Source organism: Gorilla gorilla, chromosome 2, assembly GCF_029281585.2.
Source record: "Gorilla gorilla gorilla isolate KB3781 chromosome 2, NHGRI_mGorGor1-v2.1_pri, whole genome shotgun sequence".
NCBI classification, from domain to species: Eukaryota; Metazoa; Chordata; class Mammalia; order Primates; family Hominidae; genus Gorilla; species Gorilla gorilla.
The window spans coordinates 118,297,234-118,319,544 of record NC_086017.1 but is presented as its reverse complement, the minus strand read 5'-3'; the positions used below and the strand labels follow the sequence as shown (position 1 = coordinate 118,319,544).

The 22,311-nt window shown below is 37.7% G+C and overlaps 1 long non-coding RNA gene across 2 annotated transcripts in view; it reads left to right on the top strand.

Annotated features, from left to right (window-relative positions):
* The first annotated feature begins 1,533 nt into the window (after positions 1-1,533).
* Positions 1,534-22,311, top strand: part of LOC109026153 (uncharacterized) — a 55,306-nt gene continuing 34,528 nt past the window's right edge. Inside the window, exon 1 of one of the 2 annotated variants that reach the window (XR_010132895.1) lies at positions 1,534-3,325. This is a non-coding gene — a long non-coding RNA (uncharacterized lncRNA). Of the gene's footprint in view, positions 3,326-11,404; positions 11,577-22,311 lie in introns of those variants that run through there. The other variant, XR_002005096.3, reaches the window with a different exon arrangement.

Here is a 22,311-nt window from a genome sequence, read left to right as displayed (position 1 = left end):
TACTGCCTGTCACATATTAATCATTCAACAGATGTTATATATTATTTGTATAGCCCACAGTATTCACTGTGTGTGTGTGTGCGCGCGCGCGTATTTGGTGCAAGGTAGACGATCCATAAGTATCTGCTGCGTAAATAAAAGTTGTTTTTTTTTTTAGCAACTTCTTTTGTTCTCAGATCTGAAATGATTAGCCCAGGAATTACTTCCCTGAAAAGGTAAAGCTAGTTTGAGAGAACTGCTTAAATGTGGCGCTCAATCTTTGCTATCTTAGACTGAGAGCCTCATGATAATTAAAAAATAATTTAAAGATGAAAGTCCTACTAGAGTGGGCGAGCTGAGAACGAAAAGGAATGAGCCTCAGAGACTGTTAGCCGGATCCAGCCGGCCACTACGTAATCCACTCCAGTGACTCTCACCTAGGTGCGCATCTCCATTTTATCTCACAAGATGCCGTGAAATTCTCAAAGTCATTGTAACTACAATTGATTTTGAATCACAAAAAAAGCAATATTCCATTTTCCGTGTTGTTGACCAAGCAGAAAACAGAACAACGTAACTTTTAAAACGCTTGAAAATCAGGGCTATCAAAAATAGAGAACTTCTATTCGCCATGAACTCGCTGATGCAAACAATCCACGCACACTGAACCGTGTGTTTTTCTGGGTGGTGGTGGTGGTCCCTCGTCAAATAGTCAGCGTTTGGTTCTCGGCGTCTGTAGCGAGAGGAGTTACAGTTTGGTACCGGCAGGGAGGAAATCGCCTCGCAATCTCTGGAGGTGGCCTCCTAGAAAGATCGCCGGGAGGGGAGGAGCCCCGATTGTCCTGGAAGAAAAGCATGGCCCCATCCGGGAAGTCACAGCTTGCCGGGAGCCCAGGGCTGGCGGCTCTGGGTCCTGGAGGTGGCAGACGCCGGAGCAGCCGGCCTCGTAGCCAGGGCCTGCGCGCCTGGCAAGGGGCTCCGTGTGTGCGAGTGAAAGACGCACACCGGGCGGACCTGCGTGGGCTTCGGCCTCGCCCCGCCGCGCGCGGGGTTCCGGCTGAACCTGAGCAGGGCTCATCCCTGCCCGGCGAGAGTAAGGGCGGCCCGGGATCCGCTGCTGCCCGGACGGGAGCCGCTCGGGGCCGGGATCCCTGGGCCTTGGCGGGGCGCGGCAGCCCCTCCCCCCGGAGCCCGCGCTTCCGCCCGAGCCCCGGCGGCGGCGGCGGTGACCGTGGCCCCGCCGCGCCTTCCGCCTGGGAGCTGCCGCCGCCCGCCCGCGCCCTTGTGCACCGCGCCCACAGGCCGCGGGAACCCAGAGCGCCCGGGCCCAGGGGCCTCTGCCGCGCGACTGAGACGCACTCCGAGCTGGACGTTTGGAAGGTTCGGCCAGCTCGGCGTTTCGCCCCCGCTGGGGATGGGCCACTGGGCACCTGCAACCACCCAAGAGCGGGGAGTTGGCCGGGCCCTGGCCAGGGGCCGCCGCCACAGCGTACTGGCAGGGAGAACAGAGCTAGCTAAGCCTCCTTCCTCTCCCAGATTCCCAGGGAAACTGGACAGCCCGACGCCCAGAGCGGACGGACGAGAGCCCCTGAGGTGCCAAGTGGACCCCGGTTCTGCTGCTGCCACTGGCCGACTGGGGACGCCGGCACTTGCGCTGTGGGCGTGTGGTGGGGCATTTCCGTTATCCTCTCGAAGACACCCCGCCACTATTCCTGCTCAAACAAGCACAGTCTGGTGTGCAAGCCGACCGTACCTCCTCCCCTCCCTCCTTTCTTGCACGCACCTTCGTTCGTCTGTCTATTCTTGCCTTCTTCCCCAGAGCGCCAAGACAAATGTGGACAAGAGTGAAGAAGTTAGGATACTGCCAAGTGTGTGTGTATTGGGGTTGGGGGTAGTAATAAGCGGGGACAAAGTGATGAAAATAAAATTAGAAATCCCAGAGTATGTAGCAACACACACACACACACACACGCACACACACACGTTCCCAGCCTGTTAGCAATCTTGGCTATGTCCAAGTGGAAGCAAATTTTAATGCTCGGTCTTAGAAGAAAATTTCACATATACAGGCTTCAGAGGTAACGGGGTAACCGATAGCTTCCTTTTACTTCTCGGCATTTATTTTTGCTTTTCTGAAGCATAGCCCTATATTTATTAAAGGGACGACAGGAGTACACGCTGTTTGAAAGCCATTCCTGGACACCACTGAGGCCGGCTTCCCAGGGAGCCTTTGTCGCCTCTGCAGCAGAGGTCACTGGACTCTCCTCAAGGTGTAATGTGAGGGGACAGGTGCCTCGGGGGCTTGGGAAAACACCACGCTGTGCTCTGATGTGTGTCCCCATCCCGGGCGAAGTCAAGTGCTTTGCATAAGGACCAGATGGGTTGCTGAATAGGGAGGTGGAAAACAAATAGACCCTGGTGTATCTTGAACCCCTTCAACACCCCCCCTTCCCCACTCCCTGCCTTCACCGAAGCAGTGTCAGAGTCCTCTTCGATCCAGCATGCTCTCCTTCACTTGCGAAAAACTGCATTAAAACGAGGCAGTCGGAGCTGACTGCGGAAACCCATGTTCTTAGAGAGTCGTCTGGCTACTGCGTAGTCCTGGAATATTCTTTTTTTCAAAAGGCCTCTTCCAGTTGATTCCAACCGGGTTCGGGTTATTGTTCTCACCACCGATAGGGGGCAGCAGGTGTCCTGCGATGCTCCGGCGGTGTGCGCGCAGACTGCCCTGCTGTCCCCGGGAATCCGACTACATTGAACGTTTGGGGCAGAAGCAGGACCTGCTGCCTCTAAGTCCACCGCAGCAGCTGCCGGGACTTGGGCCTCCCAGCCTGGGCGCCTGGGGGGCTTCCCCTGTGCAAAGGGTGGGCGAAACCATCTGTGCACCAAGCCTGCCCCTAAACTTAGCGTACAGCATAGATAAATAAACTCAGTTGTATGCAAATGCTATAATTAAAATATACAGTCATTTGAAAGTACTGTAGGCTCTATTGGAGTTTTTAATTGTTTTTGAGTTTTCTCAATCAGTAGAGAATTTAAAAATACGGCTATCACAGTCTGTTTGGAGGGTGGTGGTCTGTTACGTTGAATTTTAAAAGGGCGTCTGTCCCTAGAAGTTGGGAACTACTGATCCACAGAATCGTTTGATGACCGTGGTAAAGATTCCGAGGCATCTCGGAAGGGAAACTGGGAGGACTGAGCTAGTCCTAGCAGGGTGTGTGTCCGCCCGCGCCGCGAGGCGTGGGCAACACAGCCCCATCCCGGGAGCGCGGAGCTATGGCAGCTGGGATTGGTCCAGATCGAGAGTCCTGAGGGGCTGGGATTTCCTGAAAACCTACTTCACTTGGTAAGCCAGAGCGCTTGAGTTTTCGGAATTCCCGAGGAAAGGTTCTGTATATTCTCCAAATCCACATTTTCTCAGATATGAGCACTTTTTCCCTAAATTAAAAATATATTTGGGATTTGTGGAACAGTAATTTTTTTGGAAGAAAGAAAAATCCAATGTAAAAATGTAGAGACTAGCTATTATAGTCATCTCTAAATAGCTTTTTGAAGTGATAACGGCTAAATTATCCGAATGAAAAAAAAATGTGTAATAGTAGTAACAAAGCTGTGCCCCTACTTTATGAATCTCATGCACAATTAAAAACTCTAATCCCTGAAATACCTTTGGAAGGGAGGGAAGGATTACAGACTAATTATAGGATTTATAACACAACACTAAGATGTTTTCATTTTATTACAATAATGAACAAAACATTGATGATATCTACTTTTAATGTAATTTTTCCAACATCATAACAGATTTTAGAAATGCAACCATAACCACTAGAGAAGGGAAGAATTTCAATAGCAAACTAAATTGTCAGAAATTTCATTAACGTGGAAAGTTCATATCATGATGTCAGAATATAGACTCTCTTCAAATTAATGATGAATACTAATTAAAGTCATAGAACATTTGTAGGAAAGTATAAAATCTGTATCTGAGAGGGGAGAGGAGGAATTAGAGGAAGGAAAGGACTAACTTGTGGTCTAGGTCAGGGAAGTAATGTGAGTAAATCTGAGGGGGAGGATTTCCATATTGGGTTCATGATACTAAGAGAAACCAGAGGCCCAGCTGCTTCTATGGATAGCCCTACAGCTGTTGAACCGTGGGATAGAGGTCACTATGGCATTTGAGAACACAGATTATTCTTTGTGCCTAAAGATAAACCTGAACAATTTTTAAGTTTGTCAGGGACCAGCACTGTTCACCTTCAAATGTGTTGAAGGACCTGCACACTGAGCATGGGCACGTTTTAGTCCATGTTTAAAGGAGCAAAACTGTACCAAGGACCAATCACAAAAGTGTCTTTTACATTTTTTTGCCACAAATTGGCAAAAATATGAAATAATTTCAATATTGAAAGCAGTCTATGGATTTATAGCACAACTTGGTTTATTTGCTGAATAATAATGTCTATCATTTCCTGTGCCACACACCAGCTAAGCAAGGTAGATATGATTAGCTCTATTTTACATATAAGGAAACTAAGGTTCAGTGAACTTGATCAACGTGCCTACATTTACACAGCTATTAACTGGAAGGCCATTTTCTGATTTTAGAGCCCAGGCTTTTTCATTGTCTCACTGCAAACCCTAAAACTGCGTGTATCCGTATAAGGGATTCAAACCTTGGATTCTCAGATATCTGATCACTGAGCAAAAATGGGAAAACTTATTTCTGTCATGATTTGAGTGACCAAAAACCAAAAGCTAAATTCAAACAAAACCAAAACCTACAGGCCACAGAGGATCTCAAACTCGAGTTTCTATATCCCAAGTGCTTTTTGGAAGTAATGATGGGGTGGGGAGGAATCTACAACCTAGTTTAAATTTTCAAAAATCTAAACAGATATTGCGTGATTACTGCAGAAAATTCTATTGTTTTTGCTTTGCCTGGCATTGCATAAAGTCAATCCAAAGTAGGAAAGTAAATTTACTGTTAATAAATGTAGTTTGTTTGCTAGACAATATCTTTAATTATATTAGGTCCATGGAAGGGTTGGAAAATGATAATAATAAATGTTAAAAGGGAGGCTTTGGACATGCAAAAGAACCACTGATACATGGCAAAATCTCGTATATTTATTCTGTGTGTTATTAGTTCTGCCACTTAATAGAAGGTCTGTGATTATGAAGGAGTTGTGCTGCATTTAAGGATTTTATATTGCATTTCCACAAATATAAATGTTACCTGAAGAACACTAGTGTAAATTGGCCAACTCTAAATAATCAACACCATTCAGTCTGGGTCATAAAGCGCTGGAGGAGGAAGGGTGTGTTTGGAGATTATGAAATAGCAGGTCCCAGAGAACAGTTTCTCTAACTTCTCCTGATGGCTGCTCTTTCTCTAGTCCAGTGATTCTCAAATATTTTCATCTTAAAGCCCCACAAAGTTTTTGTTTATGTAAGTTTATGAGGATTGCATCTATTGATACTACTGTATTAGAAATTAAAATTGAAGAAATGTTTCAAATATGTTACTTGAGTTACTTAATTTATAATAATGACAAGGCCATTACGTATTAACATAAGTAACACATTTTAATAAAAGAATAAGTGTTTTCCCAAACAAAAATTTGAGAAAAATGTTATTTTATATTTTGGAAGTCTCTTTAATATCTGGCAGCTGGATTCTCATATTGGCTTCTGCATTTTCATCTATTGTGACATGTTGTGTAGGTTAAGTACATGAGAAAATCTGTCCCCAAAGAGAAACATCATTGAAGAAAGGAGTGTTTTCAGATAATTGTGGATAGTCTTTAATACTACTACAAAATCCTTCAAATGATAATTTCAAAAAAGTTAATTGCAATGGGGAATTTAAGTCCATATCAATAAACTTTTCATATTCTGTTACATTAAAACCCACTGGTCTATTGCTTGGATGTTTTACACAAAGCATAATACAGTGAGTGATTTGTAACAGCAGGTAATGGTCACTGGGAAATTATTCCTTCACTGAATTATGCAGCTCTTCCAAATTTCTATTTCATTGTACAATATCAAAAATATCATATTCATTAGTTGTATTTCATCAGGAAATATTTTACATATTAGGATATGAATTTTCCAATATTTTAATTTTTACTTGTAAGTTCAAATAATTTTATCATTGGTTAAAAAAAAATCTTGTCGATTGTTTTCCTAGAAGTGACAGGCTCACTTTGTTTATTTCTGAGAAAAAAAATCTGCCAAATATTCGAGTCTGAATAACCACAATTTGTCTTGTCAGTCGGTTGTTCTTTCAAATAAAAATGCTATTCTATGAAAAAAGTGACTAGTTCAACTTGAAACTCAATTGCACTAGTGCTTCTCCTAGACAGCCCTCGTACATCTGTGTGTAATAGAAGCACTTTACGTATCATTTCTATTTTGTCCCACAAAATATTAAAAAGACATACCCTAGAGGGTCAGGATTTAATAAATTTAGTCAAATAATATCTTTTTTTTTTTACTACTTTATGCAGTACATTCTTGAGTGAAACTGACTTTTTTTTTTTTGCTACAATTTGATGCCACTTCCTTGCTTTGTGCCAAGACCACCACAGTTTCACCCAGCATCAGTGAAAACACTGGCAAAGTGAAAAAGGCAAATATCACCTTAGTACTTTAAAATAGTTCTAACCTCACAGAACCCCTGAGTCTCGAGGACCTCCACAGACGCTTTGAGAACCAGTGCTCTAGTCCTACAACGGTTGTTATCTGGGTCACTCACTTGCTACTTGACTACATGCTACCTTATGTTGTTACTTGTCTTCTGCTGTCTACAAATCTAACCTCCCTAATTAGGAACCGTATTATTTATGTATGTATCTTGAGGATGGTTGAAGTGCCTGGCAGGCAGTACAATTACAGTTTTTTGATGACTGATTGACTGACACATTGGAATTAGTGGTTCATGTACACTCTTAGTTTATCGCAGATCACATCCTAGCTGGTTTTGCTTTTTTACTTATGTTACCAAGTGAAGAAATACATTTGGGGGAATACATTTATTCTGAGGAAGGAAAGGGACATTCGTCATGATACGTTATTATTTTTCCAAACAGCTATCATCATTGGAAGCCATGTTTGTGTGTGTTCCATTTTAGCTATTCCATTGCTAGTACAGGAAACAACTTTCCATACCAGTGTATGAGAATTTGAGTCCAGTTTGTGATGAATTTAAAATATGACAGTCATGAATGCCACCAGAGGAATGGCTTCTAATAGTAAAGGGCTTGTCCAATTTGTACGGCAAGCTGCAAAACACAGCTGAAATTTGGACAGTTCATTAGTTTCACTCCTTTGGGTCATGCAAGACTTCTTAAATGTGTGAGGAAGTTCTGTTGCCTGTGAGGTCACAAATCAATCTACTATAAATAGCAATATGCCTGTATTTTTTTCACTTTTCACACTCTTAGTCTTTACTATTGGAAATTGTATAGTGGCAGAATCATCCCTTAATCCAGCAAGGGGAAGTGAAATTATGCAGCCAATTGATTACTGGGAGCAATACCTCATTTTCAGTGTAGGAAATGACTTCCCTTTTTGCAGATGAATTTGCTAAGAATAACTTAACAGATATGTGACTCAGTGATATTAAAGAAGGCCAAGAAAGTAGGTAAGGATACACAATTTACATTCTTTAAACATGATTAACATTTAGATTTGAACTTGCTGAGTACTAGGTGTATTCAGGCCTATTCCCCTAAAGTAGCATGTCCGGTGACAATATTTCACTATTAACCCCTTCCAAGAGGAGATATGTCTAACAAATTAGCATCTAGATACATGTGCTAGTGCAACTGAGAAACTTGAATTTGAATTATAATTTAAATTTTAAAACAGATTCTCAATTAGTCATTAAAACAATTATGTTTGGAAAAACTTGGGTATGTTAATCTACTTTTTCAACAGTAAATTTTATGAAATCTAAATACTGATCTAGTACTTCCAGTGCAAATTTAGCAACCAAATTGAGATGTGCTGCACATGTTAAATTCACATCAAATTTCAATGACTTAATATGATAAAATGGATAAAATGTCTCAATAATCTTTATACTGATTATATTTTGAAATGGTAATTGGATATATTGGGTTAAATAAAATGTGATTAAAATTAATTTTGCACATTTCCTTTTACTTTTTTAAAATGGTGGCTACCAGATAATTTAAAATTATGTGTGAGAGGCTGGGTGTGGTGCCTGGCCCAGCACTTTGGGAGGCTGAGGTGAGCGGATCACTTGAGTTTGGGAGGTAGAGGCTGCAGTAAGCCGTGATCATGCCACTGCACTCCAGTCTGGGGATGGAGTGAGACCCTGTCTCAAAAATAAAATGAAATAAAAATAGTAAAATAAAATTATATATGTGATTCATATTTTATATTGGACAGAGCTGGTTTAGGACACCTCCTTCTACCTATGTGGATAAGAAGGCAAATGAGAAAATATTATATATTAATTTTATTCTCATTATGTGAGATATAGATTTGCATAAAGCAATTGATATCTAAAAATTTATTAGACAAAAAATTTTATTAGACACCTGTTCAGCACACCTCAAAGCCTTCCTCACTAAATCAGCATTGATTTTATATTTCTGTGCTAAGCAGTGGCAGATTTACTTTGCATCCAGTTTGCATTCTGGGAATCATGTTTTTTTTACTGTATTTTTTAGAGCAGTTTTACATTCGCAGAAAAATTTAGCAGAAAGTACAGAGAGTTCCCTGTTCCCACAGTTACAGTCTCCCTCACTATCATCATCCCACACCAAACTGGTACATTTGTTCCAATCAATGAACCTACATTGACACATTGTATCACCCAAAGTCCCGTAATTTATATTAGGGTGCATTCCTGGTGTTGTACATTCTATGGGTGGGGACAAAGGAATCATTTTTTAAAAAATGTATGTTACATATGACATTTCTGTTTTTCTATTAATATACATGGCCTGAAATGTATATTTCATAATAACTGGAATTGCAATGAGGGTCTTCACTGGTTTAAAACAAGCCTTTTTTTTTTTGTTTAAAACATCATATTGTTGTAGAACATTTGAAAAAACCAAAAAAAAAAAAAAAATTCAAATAAAGTAAAGAAATTAACCATGGTCTTACCGCTCAGGAAAAATAAAAAATGTGTTTGTTATTTTAACAATTTTTCAGTTTCTTCTGTGTATTTAAGCACACATTATGATCATTACATAATATAGTTTAATAGTTGTTTAATCACTTAGTAAATATATGAATTTTTCCCATGTAATTATTTTTTAAACTGAATAAATAATAGTATTCCATTATATATATGTGCCATTATTCATTTTACCAATCTCCACTGTGATTATTCTCATATACAGATTTCTTTTTACATCTTGATTATTTTCCTTAAACATACAGGACTGTGTCCTAAGAAACTGCTGGGTGAAGGGTAAGGGGATTGACTATGGATATACATTGTCAGTTGTCATCCCAAAAGTTTGTATGGCAATGCTATTTTTGCAATACCCTTGGTGAAACCAGGTATTAAAATTTAAAAAATATTCATCAATTTTGAAAGCAAAACTTTCTGTTTTAATTTGCATTTTCGATTGAGATTGAACATTAAAAAATATGTTAATGAGACAAGAATGTTTCTTTTGAGTGGTCTGCTCATGGTTATTGCTCATTTTCTGCTGTATAGGTATTTATCTTATTGTTTGTAAGATGTCTTCTAATGTAAAGATATTAAATGTTTAGCTGCCATTAATGTCCAAAATATTTTTTCCAAGTTACCATTTGCCTTTTAATTATATTTATGATGTTTTAAACAGAGATGCTTTTAATTTTTAGGTTAATCCACTTATCAATCTTTTTATTGATTCTTCCTTGTCTATGTTGTAATCAAATAAGTATTCATTTGTGTTTTAAAATAGACCTTAATTTTCAAATGGCTCACTCTACTTTTTCTGGATTTATTTCATTTTGGTGTATTTATAAAGTAGAAGTTCTAATTTTTTTTTTCAAATAGTTAACCAATTGTTCTAACATCATTTTAAAAATAAGCAATCTGCCCTCACTTTAACGCTTGCTAAATTCTTAGCTATACTAGGGTCCTTTTGCACTCCGTTCATATGTTCTTGTTTTCAGACACTGATTCCACATAGTTTTAATTATTATTAATCTCTGATAGTATACCTCCTCTTTTAATAATCTTCTTTTTCCAGAAACTTGATTTGTAGTGGTTATTGTCTTCACTCAATTCCTTTAGGGGAATATCAAAATTATTTTGTAAAGTTCCTCCTTCTTCCCAAAGTTATCACATTGAAATTTTAATTTGTTCAATTTTGAAATTAACCTGGGGCGATCTGACAAACTGCTTTGAGGATTAAAATAAGAGAAGGCTTTGTGTATGTGTCCTTTCCAGTCAGACTCTATGATTAGTGTTTTGTAAAATATTTGTGACATTTCACAATAATCATGTATTTAAAAAAAAACTGTTTATGAAAAGTACTTGTTGGCATTGTCTGAATAGGGAATGGGTTTTGAATAAAGGGAAAACAGAAAGAGGGCTCTGTATATATTGCTTATAGGACATAAAAGAAATTGGCTAATTACAATGGACTTTCTAAATTAAGTAAAAATAAACCAATGAAGAGGAGAAGAAGATAGAAAAGAAGATAAGGGAAAGAATAAGTGAAAGGAAATGAAATAACATTAGACCAAGAGCAGATTATGAAATAGAGAGCTGAACTTCTAGAATTTTTTTTTAAAGCAGGAGAAAGAAAGAGAGAGAACGAGAACATTCTTGATGTAAACTGAAATATTCAATTCAAACACTAGAAAGCTGGCACAAAGTTACTTTTAATTTTTATGTTAACTGATAAATGAAAGAGGACCTAGAAGGTAAAGGGGAAAAAATCCTATTTTAGCATTCTCAAAGAGGATTTAAAGAGATATATTTCTTGTAAAATGTATAAATGGGTCATGGAATTATTTCTTAAAACAGTGTACCAATATTTTCTATATATATATTTCATTATTTGAGTATAGAAAATATTTTGTAACTTGTTCTTCATGTTTTGTAATTTAATACCTGAGAATCCCTGGTCTTACTGAAGAAGTTTTACTTTTATCTATAATAGTGAATTATCTTCATTTGTTATTTCTGGGCAGCTTTTCACTGTAATGTCTAGCTATTCAGAAAAAAAAAGCTATTAAGGAAAAAAATCTACTAAAATAGATTACTAATATTTAGTTATATAGAAAAAATAACTTAGGATACATTATAGCTATGCTTTAATAAAGGGCCATGTGGAATTTGGATTTAAGGGTTCTCAGTCAGATTCCCTCACTAATGTAATTGCAGATTCCTACATTTCTTCCTGAAGGTGGCAGTATTTTAGTGACAAAAACTGACAACAAGCTGAGGAACTGTACCAGAGCTCTCAGAGATCAACAAAGGTGCCGCTTTTGAATGTGAAAGTTTTTTCAAGACTTTTCTATTTCTTGGTTTGAATCGTGTGCCCGTAGGGACACATGCTACCTGCTTACTGGACAGTGACTACTTAGGATAAGGATTCAGGCAAGTAAGGTTGCATTTTAGTCTCTCAGATATTGGGGGAAAATTTTGGTGACATTGGAGAGAGAGATAAATGAAATATTTTATTAAATTTAGAATTTAATGTAAAGTAGCAAATACAGAGGCAAGAAACAGAATAATGTGTTTTATGGTTGTCAGCTACCATCTTTAATTGGTGAGTGACCATTTCATTTGTACTGTTACTTTTCTTAAGAGACAAACAAAATTTTCTAAGTGTTTGTAGATGTAATGACTATGTAAACAAAACCTTATTTTTGTTAGCAATTAACACATTGCCAGAAGAAATGAGAGCATTAACAGATTTTGGAACAAATACCATATTAACAATCAAAAGAAAATGACTTTTATACATTTTAAGCTGCAAATTCTGGGAGGAGAATGTGTAGACATCTATGTATATATGTGTTAATTAACTAACATGGGGAAATAAAGAAACATAAACAAAAGTAAATACAGATGAACAAAACTTATCTAAAAAGTGAGTGTCAAACTGGTTGTGTTACTTAGTTTATTATGATATTTTAAATAACCAATAAACATGAACAGTGTTGATGTTTCTGGTTAATTCATCATTTACTTTGATTGGACAAGGACATATTAAAATAGGCTGGCTGATTTGTGGTACTGTCTGTTTGCTGAAAATATCTGTATTATAGTTCTTCCAAAGGAACTAGAAACTGCAGAGCCCCAAGTGACACTGGATTTGTAGTCCTCTGAAAGTTGTCACCGATAATGGAGATAAACTTGTTCTTATAGTAGTAGCAACATGATATTTTATTCAGTTTATAATATCCTTAAAAATTCTCTTGAAAATAAAATATTTATCCTTCAGGTTTTTCATAAATTCAGTGACAAAATTCTCCTTTCTGTGCTAGCTATATAAATTGTGCCAATTTATGTTGACATTCCATTTATGAGTGAAGTCCCACAAAGTTTTTGCTGGTTTTTCAAAATGTCAATCTCTACATTTATAGACACCTTAGGGATATTTTCTTATACATCCTACTAGCTAGTGAACTAAAACTCTCTATTCTTGCATCATAGGTATTCACTGAACTCTATCTTTTCTCTTCTTTTTTACATTATACTGTCAATGTCTACTAGATTCACAGCCACTCTTTTCAGAAAAAAAAACATTCAATTCTTTACTTTTTTTTTTTAATACAGAGAAGTTTTAGATTCACAGCAAAATTGAGCAAAAAGTACAGGGAATTCCCATATACCTCCTGTCCCCAAACATCCACAACCTCCCCTGCTGTCAACATCTGCCGCCAAGGTGGTACATTTGTTCCAATCAATGAGCCTGCATTGACACATTATTACCCAAAGTCACTAGTTTACAGTACGGTTTACTCTTGGTGCTGTACATTTTATGGGTTTTGACAAATGTTTAATGACATGTGTTCACCATTGTAGTATCATATGGAATAGTTTTGCTGCCCTAAATAACTTCTGGGCTCTGTCTTTCCTTCCCTCTTTGCCCTCTAACTTCTGGCAGCCACTATTTTTTTTTTTTAACTGTCTCTATAGTTTTGCCTTTTCAAGAATTTCATATAGTTGGAGTATGAACCCTTTTCAGATTGGCTTCTTTCACTTAGTGATATGCATTTGTTTCTTCCATGTCTTCATGCCCTGATAACTTATTTCTTTTTAGTGCTGACTAATATTCCATTGTATGAATACACCACAGTTTCTTTACTACTGAAGGAGATCTTGGCTGCTTCCAAGTTTTGATAATTATGAATAAAGCTGCTAAAAACATCTGTGTGAAGCTTTTAGGGTGGACATAAGTTTCTAGTTCATTTGGGTAAATACAATGAAGTGCAAATGCTGAATTTTATGGTAAGAGTATGTTTAGTTTTGTAAGAAACTGCCAAACTGTCTTCCGAAGTGACTGTGCCATTTTGCATTCCACCAGCAATGAATGAGAATTCTTGTTGCTTTAACATCCTTGCCTGCATTTGTTGTTAGTGTTTTGGATTTTAGTCATTCTAATAGGTATGTAGTCGCATCTTGTTTTAATATGCAATTTCCTGATAATGTATGATTAGGGAAATTAATGTATCAGATAATTATTTTTCTTAGCATTTTGCTACTTTTGCTCAGAATTTTGCCTATAAGACTCATCCATGTTGTTCTATGTATCAGTAGTTCATTCTTATTGCTACGTACTATTCTTTTGTATTGATATACTGTAATTTGTTTATTCATTCTCCTGTTGATGGACATTTAGATTGTTTCCATTCTTTGGCTATTGTGAATAAATTTGTTATGAACATTCTTGTGCAACTCTTTTATTACAGTAATATGTTTTCATTTCTCTATGATAAGATACACGAGTTGAGTTGCTATTTCAAGTAGATGTATGTTTAACTGTAAAAAACTGCTTAGCATTATTGCAAGGGATACCATTTATCTGTCAGTAAAATTTGAGAGTTCCTCTTGCTCTGCATCCCACCAACACTTGGTGATGTCACTTTCTGCTTTTATTCATTGTGTAGGTGTATAGTACATCTCAGTGTGCTGGGCTTTAAAAAATTATTAAACTTATATTTATTTATTTATTTAAAATTTTTTTTTTAATTTTTTTTTCTTTTTTTTTGAGACAGAGTTTCGCTCTAGTTGCCCAGGCTGGAGTGCAATGGTGCGATCTTGGCTCACCGCAACCTCCACCTCCTGGGTTCAAGCAATTCTCCTGCCTCAGCCTGCCGAGTAGCTGAGATTACAGGCACTTGCCACCACACCTAGCTAGTTTTGTATTTTTAGGAGAGACGGGGTTTCTCCATGTTGATCAGGCTGATCTCAAACTCCTGACCTCAGGTGATCCGCCTGCCTCGGCCTCCCAAAGTGCTGTGATTACAGGTGTGAGCCACTGCGCCCGGCCAACTTTATTTTTAAAAGCAGTTTTAGGTTCATAGCAAAATTGAGAGGAAAGTGTAGAGTTCCCATTTACCTCCTGTCCGCACACATGCACAAAGCTCATAGTTTATATTAGAGTTCACTCTTGGTGTTGTACATTCTATGGGCTTTTAAAAATGTATAATTATTTCCTCCCTTCCTTTTGTATCACTGCTGTTATTCATTTCATTTATACATAAGCATATATAATCAAATGCATTGTTGCTATTATTTTGAAGAAAGTATTATCTGTTAGACCAAGTAAGAATAAGAAAAATAAGTTTTTATTTCACCTTCATTCAGTCTCTGATGCTCTTCCTTTCTTTACGTAGATCTGAGTTTCTAGTCTATATCATTTTCCTTCTTTCTGAACAACTTATTTTAACATTTCTCAGTCTACTGGCTCAATTTTTGTTTGTCTGAGAAAGTCTTTATTTCTCTTCCACTTTTAGAGGATAATTTCATGGCGTACAAAATTCTAGGTTGGTGTTCTTTTTTTCTCTCAACACTTTAAGTATTTCACGCCACTCTCTTCTTGCTTGCCTGGCTTCTGGGAAGAAGTTGGATGTAATTCTTATCTTTGTTCCTTTGTAAGTAAGGTGCTTTTTATTTTCTTCTGCCTTCTTTCCAAAAATTTTTTTTTTGTTTCTGAAGTTTGAACATGGTATGCCTTGGTGTAGGGTTTTTATTTTGTTTTTCTGTTTTGCTTTTTTGCATTTATCCTGCTCGCTGATCTTTTGAGTTTTCTGGATCTGTGGTTTGCTGTCTGACATTAATTTGGAGGAAATTCCCAGTCGTTATTGCTTTAAATATTGCTTCTTCCCCTTTCTTTATGTCTTTTTCTTCTGGCATTCCTATTATGTGCATGGTATATCTTTTTTAGTTGTCCCAGAGTTCTCGGATATTTTGTTGTCTTTTTTTTTTTCAATTTTAATTTTCTCTTCACTTTTAAGTTTTGGAAATGTCTATTCATATCTTTAAGCTCAGAGGTTCTTTCCTCAGTTGTGTCCAATCTACTAATGAGTCCATCAAAGGCATTCTTCATTTGTAAGTGTTTTTGACCTCTAGGCTTTCTTTTGATTCTTTCTTAGAATTTCCATCTCTCTGCACTATCTGTTCTTGCATGTTGTGTACTTCTTTCAGTAGAGCCCTTAGCATATTAATCATAGTTGTTTTGCATTCCTGGTTGGATAATTGCAACATACCTGTCATAGCTGACTCTGGTTCTAATGCTTGCTCTGTCTCTCTAAACTGTGTTGTTTGCCTTTTAATTTTTATACTCTGTATTGTATGCCTTATAATTTTTTGTTGAAATCATACATGGTATATATGTAAAAGAAGCTCTAATAACCAGGCCTTTAGTGGTGCAGTTTAAGGTATGAAGGAAGAAAAGCATTCTGTATCCTATGATTAGGTCTCAGTGTTTCTGTACGCCTGTACTTCGCCAGTGCTTCTCAATGCTATTTCCCCTATTAGGCTAGACAGGATGGCTACAGAGGGCTGGCATTGGATATTTCCCTTCCCCTGCGTAGGCTGGGCTCTGATAAAACTCTAGCAGGTTAGCTTCTGGTCCTGAGGACAGGACTTGTTAAAAAGAACAGATAGATTCTTTTTTCATTCCCTCACCAGAAGCATAGGGAGATTTTTCTCCATTATTCACTATCAGGACATGGACATGGTAGAGTTCCCAGAGGTAAAATTCACAAAGCATGAGGGATCCCCTATACCTGGGTCCTCCTAAAATTGTAAGGTCTCAGGCTGGTTCTCATTCAGCCTCTAGACGTTCAAGTTTTCCCGCTCTGCTACTAGTTTAGGCTGAAGTTTTCTAACCTGCCCCTGGGGTTTCTGCTGTGGTAAATTCCAATTCTCTGTATTTGCCTGTTGCTCTCTTCAAGTTTGGGGCAGTGGTTTGCCCTGTCACCTCACTTCTCTGACAGCTCTAAGAAGTGCTGTTGATTTTTCAGGTTGTTCAGCTTTTTGCCTCTTGTTAGGAAGTGTGACAACTTCTAAGTTCTTCACAGTCCAGACTAGAAACGGAAAGTCTCCAGTTCTTTACTTTTTAATCACAGATGTGAGCCTGCTATGCAGAAAAATTGAGGCAATGTCCATATATTCATCTGATTTTTGTACCTAATGCTTTGGAAACCTTTTGGAGAAAAATATTAATGAAATATAATTTTTACATTCTCCTGAAATAGAGCAGAATAAGCATGAAAGAAGTACAGAGTAATTCTAGCTTCATGTTGGTATGTAAAACCTGAGATAAGCAAAATTCTAATTTTTAAATCACTCAGTATTTGTGTATGGTTTCAAAGGCATTATGAAATGTTTATATAGACATAATACCAAACATGAACAAAATTCACTCCTACCCCATTTGTCCCCTGACTCTTCTCTAGAGCCCTTACTGTTAGTGGCACTGAACCCAGTTTGGTGGTAGAAGGAAGACAAGCACAAGTTGACTACATTTTAAAAACAATTTTCTTTGTTTGAACAGTCACAAAGAGGTTTTGTTCTGAAGCTATCAAAGTACAAAATGTTCCTAAACTATTAAATATTTCACCAATATGGTTAATTTTTCCACATGGATTATAATTCCTAGAAAGCTCAGAAAATATTTTTTGGAGAGACTCTTGTTCTCTGAGACAGCTCTGATTGTTGGCATTCAGTAAGCAATGCATGCTATTTTCCCAATTTTGGCTCCCCAGAAAAATAGGTCCCTAATACCTTATAAGTATTGTTTCCACACTTTTATGCATAGAATAATATAACTCAATGGACATAAGGATCAAAGATGCTATGAAAACTTATAGGTGAGTAAAATTAGTTTTGATTGAGGAATGAAGACAAAGATCATAAAAGCTAATGGCATTAAACATTTTAAGACCAGCAGTATGCACCAACAGGTTTAAAAATCTCCATGCCCATTTGTCTAGGTATTCCACTTCAAAGTTATGGCAATTACAAAGTTATTCATCATAACACTATTTAAAACAGCAAAACAACTAACATCTGGGAAATAGGAAAAACCAGGTAAAAATGTGATGCTGTCAATAGAAAGCCATGAAACCACAGGAATAACTTTGAAAATGTTTGTCTTCCGTGCCATTAGCTTCATTATCTTTTTGATCCTTTGACCAAGGGTAATTTCACTCACCTATAAACTTGTACATTATTTTTGATCATTATGTTTATCAGATTACAGAATTTATGTATTTTATTGACACCCATTAAACTATAAACTTGTTGAAGTGAGGGATTTTGTCCTTCTCATCTATTTTTTTAACATGGCATATACCATTATATTCTTCGAGAAAAACATAAATGAGAGACAAAGTCTGTCAAATGAATTTCAGTTACCATGGTTTAATAAATAGTACCAGTACCCTCATAACATGGTTCAAGTTTTAGTTACTAAGGTATATTATCAGTGACTAATTACATAAGATACAAACTTTGTTGCTGGGGACAATGTCACCTGCAGTATGTTGCAGTGTCCAGGAAGTGAACTAAAGACTATGGCTGCCATGTCAAATCCTCCAGTAGAACACTCGCTCTTCCCTCTAGTTTTTCTTTTTTTAATCATGACAGAAAACACATAATATAAAATATGTTCTCTTAATCATTCAAAGTGCACAGTTCAGTGGTATGAACTATATATTCATTTGTTGTATAACAGTTCTGTAGGACATTTTGATCTTATAAAACTGAAACTCTATACCCATCAAACAACTGCTTATTTTTCCCTCCCCTCAGTCACAGGAAACCACCATTCAACTTTCTGTTTCTATGATTTTGTCTGCTAGATATTGCATGTAAGTGGAATTGTACAGTATTTGTCCTTGTGTGACCCTCTAGTTATGTTGTGTACCTAATTTGTCATGTGGCCATCTCACAGAGGGAAGGATGAAGAAAGGGAACCATGTGTGTATACTGTATTAAATATTGGTTAAGATTATTTTTCTTATTTTTCAAAACAAAAATTTATAATTAAAAGTTCTCACGTTTTCTTTCTCCAGCCTAATAGGTGCTTTTGTATTAACCCAATGTCAATACCCTCTAGCCAGAAACCCACCTGTAGCTGAAAAAGTTGAGTTTATTTCTCACTGCAGCAAGACAAAAATCATGCCATGGGAACTGTTTCAGTAAGAGGATGTTAAGAAAGGTGTATTAAAGAATGGGGCTTTGAATGGGTGATTTTGAAAAGAGTCTAGGGAAACAATTTATTCTGCATAACTGCTGTCAGGAAGTGAAGGAAATTCTATGATTGGGTATCTCAATAAACCTTATTTATAAAGAAGGCAGGTATATTAGACCATTCTTGCATTGCTGTAAAGAAATATCTGAAGGCTGGGCGTGGTGGCTCACACCTGTAATGCCAGCACTTTGGGAGGCTGAGGTGGGCGGATCACTTGAGGTCAGGAGTTTGAGACCATCCTGGCCAATATGGTGAAACCCAGTCTCTACTAAAAATATAAAAAAAATTAGCCCGGTGTGGTGGCGCATGCCTGTAGTCCCAGCTACTCGAGAGGCTGAGGCAGGAGAATCACTTGAGCCCTGGAGGCAGAGGCTGCAGTGAGCCCATATTGTGCCACTGCACTCTAGCCTGGGCAACAGAGCAAGACTCTGTCTCAAAAAAAGAGAAGTATCTGAGACTTGGTAATTTATAAAGAAAAGAGGTTTAATTGGCTCACGGTTCTGCAGGCTTTACCAGAAGCATGGTGCTGGCATCCGCTGGGCTTCTAGGGAGGCCTTAGTAAGCTTGTAATTATGGCGGAAGGCAACAGGTGAGCAGGCATGTCACATGGTGAAAGCAGGCATGTCACATGGTGAAAGCAGGAGCAAGTGAGAGAGAGTTGTGTCTGGGAGGTTTCACACAATTTTAAATGACCAGATCTCACGAGAACTCGCTATCAGGAAAACAGCACCTAGCCATGAAGCCTCCACCCCTATGATCTACACACCTCCCACTAGGCCCCACCTCTAGCATGGCGAGGGATTACAATTCAACATGAAATTTGGGTGAGAACAAAGATCCAAACCATATCAGCAGATTAGAGCAAGGGTAAAGCTATAATTAGTAAAGAAGCAACAGGGACTCATATTAGCTAGGAGAAAGAGATGTTTGGTATTTTGTGGGGTTTCTACAGTGGCCTTATTTTGATGTGTGCTTAGATAAAATAATGAAGTGGACTTATTAATATTTTGTTTCACTTTATCATGGTCTCAGAGTGGCTTTGTCTCATGCTGCTGTTTTGTGAGATTGCTAATGTTCAACAGAGGAACAATATGACCTACCCATTAGCATTGGTCCGGTTTGTGATAACACTGACCTGGTTGTGTCAGATTAGTTTCTGGATTTAGGGCCTGCTATTTTCTTGTTCATCACTTTCATAGACATGTAGGGTTGAAATCAGAGAAATCTATGATGCAACTTCAATTTTGTTATTTACTTTCAGTGTGATCATGGGCAAATGATTTGCTCTCTGTCACTTCAATTACCTATATGGTACCTACCTCAAAGGAACACAGTGAGCATTAAATGAGGTAGAGCATCTGGAGTGCTGAGTAGATTGATTTGTACTGAGAGCTCATGTTAACAGTAACTGCCTTTTATTAGCTCTCTCTCATGGAGGATTCTTTTTTTTTCCATTTAAAAAACACACGTTTTGGGTGACTACCAAGTGTCAGGCACCATGCCAGGGATGCAGTGATGAACATGTCATCTGTGGCCTCTTCCTCACAAAACCTGCAGCCTAGCATGAGTAACAAACGACTAGACAGGCAATTTAACAGAGGGTAAAAGTTTCTACGAAAAAGGACTATAGGAGTCTCTAAAATAGCTTAGCAGGACTGGAGAACTGTCTCTAGGAAAAAGTGTTGCTTATGATGATATCTAACAAAGGAACAGGAGTTATCTGTGATCTAGGTAGAAGGAACAGCATAAGCTAGGGCAGAAAAGTGAAAGAGAATGTGGCACAGCCTGTTCGATGGAGAAACAAACAAATAAATAAAAAACAATAACAGAAAGAAAAAGACTTGCACTTTTTAAGTGCACTCCATATGAAACAATTTCTTTTCAAGTCTTGTACATAATTTGATTTGCCACTGCAATAGTGATTACAGCTGATTAATTAATGACGATACAATGCTTTGAAAATACAAAGTGCGCACATTTGCTAACAAAATGATGATTAATTAGCATGATTACTGTTTCAGTATAGCCTCTGTTTACTATCTAAACTTGGACTTCTAAATGTCTGCTTGCCTTCATACACCAAAGACAGCTGCTTCACAATGGTTTGGTGGCTATTTTTGGCCTTTCCTTCCCTGGGTTGTGAATGAACGTAGGACTAATAATGAAAGAAAAAAAAAGTGGTCAGAATGACTTCCAAGGTTTTTGCCTAACAAGGAATTCTACAATGTCTACTATTCTCTCTCTCTCTCAGTTTCTGCTACACTAAAATCATGCTGAAAAGTACTGGGAGTCTGTGCTATGGGGGCTTCTGGTGAAGCAAATGCACTGAGGGCCATTGTTTCAGTATAGAAACTTTCTTGATTAGGGTCCACTAAATAAACATAACTTCTTGTGGATTTCAATATCACCCCACCATTACATACAATTTCTAGAGAAATAACAGACTAAATGGGATTCTAGCAGTGTGTATTTTTCCCTTGATAAAAAATACTTCAGTGTTATCATCTTCTGCTATTAATTAAAAAAATACAGAAACAATGCTGCTGAGTTTTAATTGTTGATGAACATCTAAACGTGCTTAGTTTACAGTTAAACACTATCCAAAGTGATTTTTTGTTTCTGTAATGAATAACCAGGAGAAGCAGATGTGGTTGGCAGCATCCTATTGATAAAAATCATCTTGGTTAATAGACATAGGTGCATCAAAATGTTGGATTTAACCCAGTCTGAAGGAAGTTTCTAGTGAAATATTGTTCTTTTTAGGATGTAGAAAGTTCTTTTCAGTTGTCCAGTGTGTCAAGTGACTCATGCATTTGGCTGGCTGGCATGATAAGCTGATAGGAATTTGGCTTGGAGAGGCTGCTCTAACAGATATTGGCCTAAAAATGGTTGCAGACATGTTTTCATTGCAGGTATTAAATGCTTGCAGCTATCTTTTGGCCTAGAGTATGTTCCTATTATTAGGTTAGTTCAAAAGTAATTGCAGTTTTCACCATTAAAAGTAATGCCACTAGATCTGCCTTAATAATAAGAGCTTATTTCTGGTAGGGGAGAAAAGACAAATTCACAAATATATTTACATTAAATTGAGCAGTTTGTGGTAAGTATAGTAGGAGATTATATAAATCCATGCTGAAAAGAAAGCAAAGAATGGAGAAATTACTCTGAGCTGGGTATTTTTCATGGTGGAGGTGCCTTTAGGAATGGGTCTTGAACAATAGGAAGTATTTCAAATAGCAGAGATGGTATTATGGATTGGAAGAGGGAGAGCATTCCAGGACTTGGAAATGGCATTGAGCAAGAATGTGGGGAAAAGCTGGCAATAGTTATTATGTCCTATCTATTCTGTCTCTGAACTCTCATTACATTTAAAGTCATTATTGATAGGTAAGGACTTACTACTGACATTTTGTTGTTTTTCTGCATGTTTTGTGTATTCTTTTTCCCTTCTTCATCTCTGCTCTCTTCCTTTGTGATTTGATACTTTTCTATACCGGTAAGCTTTGATTTCTTTCTCTTTGTCTTTTGTGTATCTACTATAGGTTTTTGTTTTGTGGTTATCATAAGGCTTACATTAAACACCTTATAATTATATTATTCTATTTTGAGATAACAACTTAACTTC